This window comes from Rhincodon typus, chromosome 6 (genome assembly GCF_021869965.1).
Source record: "Rhincodon typus isolate 14 chromosome 6, sRhiTyp1.1, whole genome shotgun sequence".
Lineage (NCBI taxonomy): Eukaryota > Metazoa > Chordata > Chondrichthyes > Orectolobiformes > Rhincodontidae > Rhincodon > Rhincodon typus.
Window position 1 is genome coordinate 20,019,280 of NC_063337.1, and position 9,785 is coordinate 20,029,064.

Consider the following 9,785-nt stretch of genomic DNA (forward strand, 5'->3'; position numbering starts at 1 on the left):
CTGAACACTACGGGCAATTTAGCATAGCTAATCCAACTAACCTGATTATCTATGGACTGTGGGAGGAAACTGGAGCACCCACAGGAAACCCACGCAGACCCGCGGGTGGAATCGAACTCAGGTCCCTTGCACTATGAGGTAGCAGTGCTAGCCACTGAGCCACCGTGCCACCCCAAATTTGTTCTTGAACATATCTAAGTTGCGACCTGCTAGGAAGGTTTGAAGGTGGAATGTAGTTTTGTGTCCCGATGGATTTCGGTTCCGGTAGAATAGTTCCTCAGTCTTTTAAATTAAGACATACCTAGAGAGGGCGTGTGAGGAGAAGAGGCAAATATTTATTGTTTAGCATATTTGTCCCCAGACATCCGTCAAATTATAAGTCAATTAATTTGTACACACCAGCCCCATCCTGGTTGGATTGCACATACATAATTTAAATGAATAGCTAAGTGACCCACTCTAATATTAGTGGGATGTTCTCGATGTTATAATGTTCTCCTGTTATAAGATTATTTCGCAAGGTAAAGTCCTCTCGGGGGGTGAACCCTAAGATGAATACATATGCAAATGTTAAGGCATGTTTTCAAATTTATTGTGATTTGGATTTTGAAAAATGTATATATTCTCAATTTGCAGAATTATTGCTTTTTTTCTGTTAATTAACCGGTTGGTTCTTGGCATTGAGATCAGGTGGAATAGCATAGACGTGAAACAAGTTCTACTTCCAACAGTCTCCTCATTTTAATCACTATTTGGATAAAAGAGCCGATTTTTGTCAAGAGCCTCATAACGTTACCAGCCAAGGGTTAAAGAGCGCCGGGCCCAGCTTTGTGCAATGGGATGGGAACAAAGTACAAAATCCCTAAGACCAATCAGGATGGGCTGAAACAGAGAGACTTGCCTGCAAACGGGTCTGCTTTTTTTTAAAAAAATGACGTTTTTGTGCTGGAGATGATCCACCTTAAGGAGATGTAACTTGTTTGCAGTGCAATGCAGGCGGTTATTGTAGATGGTTGGAGTATGGTGTAGAATGATGCTAGTACCTCAGATTGCATTCTTGTATCAACTGTCCCAGTTTATGGAGTCTACCTTTCATGTTCATTCCATGTCTGGTGTTGACTGGTTTATAACTGCAAAGTGGTAGTGTCCCTGCCTTTGTACATGGAGGCCTGGGTTCAAGTCCAACCTGCTCCAGAGGTGCGCAATAACATCCCAGAACAAGTTATTTAGAAAAAAAAATTATATCTCTGATGGCGGGAGATGCTCATCATTATCCTTAATAGACTATGACTAATTACCTGCCTAATGATCTGTTGAAGCATAAGTGATGCCAACAATCTGGAATCCACATTGCACTAATGAAAACCTTCATTATTATTCATTGCAAAATACCAGAATGAGTTAGTCTGTGTTTGTGTTGAGCGGTTGCAACCCTTTGGCTGTTTGGAGCTTGCTTCTCAATTGTTTTGGCTTCAGTTCAGTCCCACATGCCTGATCTCTGGCCAGCTGCTGTGTTGTAGGTTTGGTGTGGTCGGAGTGAGTTCAGGAATCAGAAAGTTAAGCGATCACCTTGTGGGCCTGTTCTTGGATCTGAACATGGTAGCCATCTTCTGGCCCAAGCTGAATGCTGCTGGGAGTAATCGTTCTGTCAGCCTGTGTCTCTTGTGTGGTCTTGGCTGCACTCGGAGAGGGAGCACCCAGTATCTGTTGGTATACCTGAGACTTTGCAGTAAGAGAAATTGGTATTTGTAATGGATGTGCAGAATATCATTTAGCTCATATGTTTCACTCTTTCCTTTGCTTGGTTTAGAAAGAAATGAAACTAATAAGAGGTACATTTATTTCAAAAGCAAAATACTGCTGATGATTGAGTATTCACAATTTAGGCAACTTCCAGGGAGAGAGAAACTGATTTAAAGGGCATTGACCTGAAACGACTTCTGTTTTACTTCATGTTGATGGGGAAATCTAGTGTATCCTCAGTGATACCATTATTTTTTTAAAGGAGTCCACTTCGTGTAAGCTATTTGCTCTGACTTTCTGTGAAAGATTTCATTTCTGCAGTTAAGGACCATGCAATATTTGCATGTGGAAAATACTATGAGCTGGTGTTCAGCCTTTATTGCGAATGTGCACTTCGTGCCACATCCTTTTGCAGTTTTATAACAAAATGAAATTACATCATTTGCTAAATCCATGATTTGTTTAACATTCATAAACAGTTTTCACTTGTGGTTAAGTTCAATTTTTATCACGCTAATGTTTCATATCAGGCAGTGCACATTAGCCTCGTGTCTAAAACACAGGTATATAGACTTGTATAACAAGGTGTAGAGCTGAATGAACACATCAGACCAGGCAGCATCAGAGGAGCAGGAAAGCTGACGTTTCGGGTCTGGACCCTTCTTCAGAATTTCTGTGTTCATCCAGGTCTACATCTTGTTATCTCAGACGCTAGCATCGGCAGTTCCTACTATCTCTATATAGACTTGTGCTACTTTTAAGCTCAATATTTATATCATCCTATCTTTACAGCCCAATATTCTTCCTGAAATTTATCGTACAACTTAAAGTATCATTTGAAAGCCATTTTTAAACCAATTTTATGTGCACTACTGTTCTTGAATGTAAAAGATAATATTCTTGCTAAATATTTTAGTATATATTTCTTGGCCTACTATTACTGCTTGGGGCTTTCTCTCAAAGCTACTTGCACAAAATCTATACCAGAGCAGCAGGAAACTTTCAAAAAGGAAAGAGTGAAAGTGTGTGGCCACCAGGTTCCTCTAAAAGTGGACCAAAAATTCCAGTGAATCCTAGATATTAAGGAATTTTGAAAAATTTGGATAAGGAAATGGAAAATTATGGCTGATACTAAGGGATCAGAACACTAGAAGCTTTAGAAACCTATAGAAAATGCAGGGTGTTAATTTTCAAAAAAAATTGAAAAAGCAAAGAGGGGGCATGGAAAAATACTGGCAGTTATAATAAAGGAACATCCACTGATGTTTTTCCTACACATCAGAGGCAAGAGGATAAGCAAGAAAACTAGCAAGGAAACTAACAAGGACCTAAATAGCAAACTGTGGATGGAGCCAGAGATGTAGGTGAGGTTTTAAATGAATGTTTGATATCAATATTTGTGATGGTTTTTCTTGTGTTAGAATAGAAATCAGAAAAGGCCCATTATGTACTTGAACAAATTACCAGTAGGGTAGGAGGTTTAACAGTTTGAATGGGCGTAATATTGGAGTAGTCCCCAGCCTGGATGTGATGTCTCCCATGCTGCTGTGGGGGACGAATAAGGGAAGAGTAGGGGCCCTGGCATTGACTCTCAAATCCTTTCTGAATGCAACAGACACGCTAGAGGAGTGGAAGACAGTTTAATGTGATACTATTTTTCAAGAAGGATGGTAGTGATAAACCAGGCAGCTACAGGCTAGTGAGTCTGATCAGTGGTAAGGAAAATGTTGGGGGTGGGCAGGGCAGTGTGTGGAAAGAGTGACAGAATTAATTTACACTTGTCAGGGGAAATAGTATCTGACAGGTTGGTTTGAGTTTTCCAAAGAGTTCTCCAGATCTGTGGAAGAGGGTAGTGCATTGGATGCATTGCCATATATGTTAGCTTTGGCAAGGACTCTTTTATGGGACGTTGATCAAGAAGGTAAGAGCTCATGGGATCCAGGGCAGTTTGACAATTGGATCCAATGTTGGCTTGGTGACAGGAAGCCGAGGGTGATTGTTGAAGATTGGTGTGACTTAGCATCCAGTAGCACACCACAGGGTTCAGTGCTGGATCCCTTGTTATTTGTTGTGCACATTAATGACCTTGGCAGGAATATAGGAGGCATGATCAGTAAATTGCAAAGGACATAATAATATCGGTGTGGTAAATTGTGAGCAGGAAAGCTTTGGACTGCAGGATGATAGACGGCTGGTCAGATGGGCAGAACAGTGGCAAATGGAAGTCATAAGAACTAGGAGCAGGAGTAGGCCATCTGGCCCCTTGAGCCTGCCCCACCATTTAATAAGATCATGGCTGATCTTTTTGAGACTCACTCCACTTACCCGCCCACTCACCATAACCCTTAATTCCTTTACTGTTCAAAAATTTATCTAGCCTTGCCTTAAACATTCAGCGAGGTGGCTTCAACCGCTTCACTGGGCAGGGAATTCCACAGATTCACAACCCTTTGGGTGAAGAAGTTCTTCCTGACCTCAGTCCTATATCTGCTGCCCTTTATTTTGAGGCGATGCCGTCTAGTCCTAGTTTCACCAGCTAGTGGAAACAACCTCCCTGCCTCCACCTTATCTATTCCCTTCACAATCTTATATGTTTCTATAAGATCTCCCCTCATTCTTCTGAATTCCAATGAGTATAATCCCAGTCTACTCAGTCTCTCCTCATAATCCAACCCTCTCAACTCTGGAATCAACCGAGTGAATCGCCTCTGCAACCCCTCCAGTGCTAGTATATCTCTTCTCAAGTAAGGAGACCAAAACTGCACACAGTACTTCAGGTATGGCCTCACCAGGACTCTATACAGCTGCAGGATAGCCTCCCTGTTTTTAAACTCCATCCCTCTAGCAATGACAGACAAAATTCCATTTGCCTTTTTAATTACCTGCTGCACCTGTAATTCTACTTTTAGCGATTCACGCACAAGGACACCCACGTCCCTCTGCACAGCAGCGTGCTGCAATTTTTTTACCATTTAAAACATAGTCCATTTTCCTGTTATTCCTACCAAAATGGATGACCTCACATTTATCAACATTGTACTCCATCTGCCAGACCTTTGCCCACTCACTTAGACTATCTATATCCCTCTGCAGACTTTCACTGTCTTCTGCACACTTTGCTCTACCACTCACCTTAGTGTTATCTGCAAATTTTGACACACCACACTTAGTCCCCAACTCCAAATCATCTATGTAAATTGTAAACAATTGCGGTCCCAACATTGATCCCTGAGGCACACCACTAGCCACTGACCGCCAACCAGAAAAACACCCATTTACCCCTACTCTTTGCTTTCCACTGGTCAACCAATCCTCTATCCATGCCAATACATTACCTGTAATACCGTGGAACTTTATCTTGTGTAGCAGCCTTTGGTGTGGCACCTTGTCAAATGCCTTCTGGAAATCCAGATACACTACATCCACAGGTTTCGCATTGTCCACCATGCAAGTAATGTCCTTAAAGAATTCCACCAAATTAGTTGAACATGACCTACCGTTCATGAACCCATGCTGGGCGTTGCCAATGGGACAATTTATATCCAGATGTCTTGCTATTTCTTCGTTAATGATAGATTCAAACGTTTTCCCCACTACCAAAGTTAAGCTAACTGGCCTATAGTTACCTGTTTTTTGTCTATTTCCTTTTTTAAACAGTGGCATCACATTGGCTGTTTTCCAATCTGCGGGAACCATCCCAGAGTCCAGTGAATTTTGGTAAATAATTACTAGTGCATTTCCTTTTTCCCCCATCATCTCTTTTAGTACCCTGGGATGCATTTCATCAGGGCCAGGAGACTTGTCTACCTTTAGCCTCATTAGCTTGCCCAGCACTGCCTCCTTAGTGATAATGATAGTTTCTAGGTCCTCACCTGCTATAACCTTGTTGCCATTAGTTTTCGGCATGTTATTTGTGTCTTCCACTGTGAAGACCGACACGAAATAACTGTTTAATGTCTCGGCTATTCCTCGTTCCCAGTTATTAAATTGGCCTTCTCATCCTCTAAAGGACCAATGTTTACCTTCGCCACTCTTTTACGATTTACATATTTATAGAAACTTTTGCTGCCTGTTTTTATATTCTGAGCTAGTTTACTCTCATAATCTATTTTACTTTTCTTTATAACTTTTTTTTGTGGCTTTCTGTTGGCCTATAAAGATTTCCCAGTTACTAGTTTCCCACTACTCTTTGCTTTTTTGTATGTGTTTTTTTTTTCAATCTGATACTTTCCTTTATTTCCTTAGACATCCATGGCTGGCTCTCTCTTTTCCTACAGTTCTTCCTTATCACTGGAAGATACTTCTGTTGAGGACTGTGAAAAATCGTTTTGAAAGTCCTTCACTGTTCCTCAGTTGACCCACCATAAAGTTTTTGCACCCATTCTACCTTAGCTAACTCCTCCCTCATTCCTCCATAGTCTCCTTTGTTTAAGCACAGGACATAGGTACTGGATTTAACCTTCTCACGCTCCATCTGTATTTTAAATTCGATCATACTGTGATCGTTCCTTCCTAGAGGATCCCTAACTGTGAGATCATTAATTATTCCTGTCTCATTACACAGGACTAGATCTAGGATAGCTTGCTCCCTCGTAGGTTCCATTACATATTGTTCACGGAAATTATCGTGGATGCATTCTATGAACCCCTCCTCAAGGCTGCCATGACTGACCTGGTTTGACCCATCGATATGTAGATTAAAATCCCCCATGATAATTGCTGTACCATTTGTACATGCATTAGCTATTTCTATGTTTATTGCCTGCCCCGCCACAATGTCATTATTTGGTGGCCTATAGACCACACCTATCAGTGACTTCTTCTCCCTGCTATTCCTAATTTCCACCCAAATGGATTCAACGTTTTGTTCAGTAGAACCTATATCATCTCTCACTACCACCCTGATATCATCCCTAAAAATCAGAGCAACACCACCTCCCTTACCTTCCTGTCTGTCCTTCCGAACAGTTTGATACCCCTGGATATTTAACTCCAGTCATGACCATCCTGTAACCATGTCTCTGTAATGGCCACTAAATCATATCCACTTGCCATGATTTGTGCCTTCAACTCATCCACCTTGTTTCGAATGCTCCGAGCATTCAGATAAAGTGCCGTTATGCCAGTTTTTGCACCTTTTTTTTGGGTCCTATTACCTCCATTACTAACAGCTCTTGAGTTCTCCTTCCCTTTAACTTTTTTCCTAATTTTCAATGGAGTTGAAGCTTCCTCGTCACCTGCTAACCTGCTGCTTTGCCTTACATTAATTGTTATTCTCCCTCTACGCTCACTTCTCCCTTTTCCCCTCCCCCTATTTACTAGTTTAAAGTCCCATTAACCACCCTATTTACCCTTTTCACCCGAACACTGGACCCGGCCCTGTTCAGGTGGAGTCCATCCCAGCGGTATAGATCCCCTCCTGTCCCAGAACTGATGCCAGTGCCCCATGAAAAGGAAACCCTCTTTTCCACACCACTCTTTTAGCCACAAAAGAGTCAATCTGTAAAGTGGGGTGATGCGTTTTGGAAGACTAACAAGTTAAAGGGTTGCACAAAGAATGGTAAAACCTAGGACGTTCAGAGGATCAGAAGGACCTTGGTGTGTATGTCCTACACAGATCCTATGAAATGGTTACCTTTTTTATTAGTCAGGCACTAAGCGGTAGTGGTAGGCACTAGTGATATTGTCACTGGACTAGTAATCCAGAGCCCTGGACTAATGTTTTGGGGACATGAATTTGAATCCCAGATGGTGAAACTTGAATTCAATAATTAAAAAGCTAAACTAATGATGAAAGTGTAACCATTGTCAATTATTACAAAATCTCATCTGTTTCACATGTCCTTTTTTTAGGGAAGTAAATCTGCTGTCCTTATTTGCTCTGGCCAACATGTGACTTCAGCCCTACAGCAATGTGGTTGACTCTTAACTGCCCACTGGGAAATGCTGGTATAGAGAGCAATGTCCACATCCTGTGAATGTTTCATTTTTAGAAACGAAACAAGTTAAAGAGCTGTATGACACATTAGTTAGGCCACAGCTAGAGGGCTCTGTGCAGTTCTGGTTACCTAACTATAGGAAGGATATGATTGTTCTAGAGGACGTGGAGGAGATTCTGCAGGGTGTTGCCTGGGCTGGAGTGTTTCACCTATGGGTGAGAGGGAAGAGGTGATGTGCTGATTTAATGAGTATAAACTTGAGGGGCATGGAAAGAAACCTTTCTGCTTAGAGGCATCAATAATGTAACCTGTGTCCCTCTAAGTCCTTTTGATCTATACAGCCTTTGCTTGCTGTGATCTGCCTGTACTGCTTGTAAACAAAGCATTTCACTGTATTTCGGTACATGTGACAATAAAATCAAAATCAAAAATCATTGGTATGTGGCTCATCAAGTTCAGCAGAGATTATTTCTAAAGAGCTGGGTAATAACTATGAGGAAGAAGTTCTGATACATAAATGTATGTCCTCTTTTTGGAGAAGTGAGCACCAAGTGATAAACCAAAAGTGATTGAAGATGATGATCATGCCACATGCTGTCTATACCACCAGGGAAAGATAAAAATGGAGAGAATTAACTGCTTTGAGATGAGCAGATAGTGAGGAAATGTACCAGCTGAAAAGATAAATGATGACTCTTGTGAACAAAAACAATTTATCTCAGCATTCCAAATGCAGTGTAGCTAAAATAAAGCTTGTTTGAATCTAATATGTTGAAGTTAAGGGAATTAATTATATTTTGTTGGCAATTGATAAAAATTGCATGATAAACCAAATGATAGTGTTCTAAACACAATTTTTCATTTAGAAAATTTAGTATTCCACTTAGTATTGATACCAAGAGAAATTGACTAAATAAACTTACAATTAGGCTAAGCTAAACATGTATTTACAAGAAATCTAATGCATGGCAAGAAAGTAAAATAAAGAAATGTTAAAAGGATAACATCTTGACAATGAGATCCCATGTGTGAGTGATATTCCTTTTCTTCCCCTGCCTTGGTAGGTGATCAATATTTATAACAGCTGATGAAATAATAAATTCCTTGATGGCCTGGATTCCTCATATTTTATAATATTTATGCAGGAGACGGGAGGAGGTGAGTGGAGTAAACAGTAGGTGGAGATAGAACTAAAAGAGAGCAATGGCGGGGGAGAATAAAATGGAAATTCTAATAATCCTATGTATCCATCCTCCATCAGAATGGTCTCAGGGCTCTCTGCTTTCTCCTTGGGTGGGAGATGGGAGCTTTTGATGAATCATCATGATCCTCCTCTACTACTACCACCACCACCCTCCTCTGCCTGGTCAAACTTGTCCTCACTCTGAACAACTTCTCCCTCTCTTACTTCGGGTCAAAGGTGTGGCCGTGGGTACCTGTATGAGCCCCAGTTATGCCTGTCCCTCTGTGGTGTACGTGGAACATTCCTTGTTCCACCCCTGCTCCTGCCCACAACTCTTTCTCTGGTATATTGATGACATCCTCATCAGTGCTTCTTCCCTGTCTTGTCCGGAATTGGAAAAGTTAATCTATTTCGCTTCCAATTTCTACCCACTCTAACCTTCATCTATCTGACTCCTCCCTTTCCTTCCTTGATAGCATCTGTTTCCGTTTCTAGTGATAGGCTGGCCACCAATATCCATTACAAATCAACTGACTGCCACAGTTTCCTTGACTGTACATCCTCACCCTCCCCCTCACCCTCTGTCCTCACCATCCAAGATCCTAAACACACCTTCCAGGTGAAGCAGTAATTTGCCTGCACTTTACTTAATCTAGTCTACTGTATTTGCTGCTCACAATGTGATCTCTTCTACTTTGGAGAAACAAAGTGCGGCCTGGGTGACAGCTTTGAAAAACACATATGTTCTGTCTGCAAAAGAAACCCTGAATTTCTAATTGCCTGCCATTTCAACGCACCACTGTATTCCCTGGCCAATGTCTCCATCTCAGGCTTGCTGCAGTTCTCCGGTGAAGCTCAGCGCAAGCTGGAAGAACATCATCTCATTTTCCACTTGGGAACTCTGCAAGCCTTCTAGATTC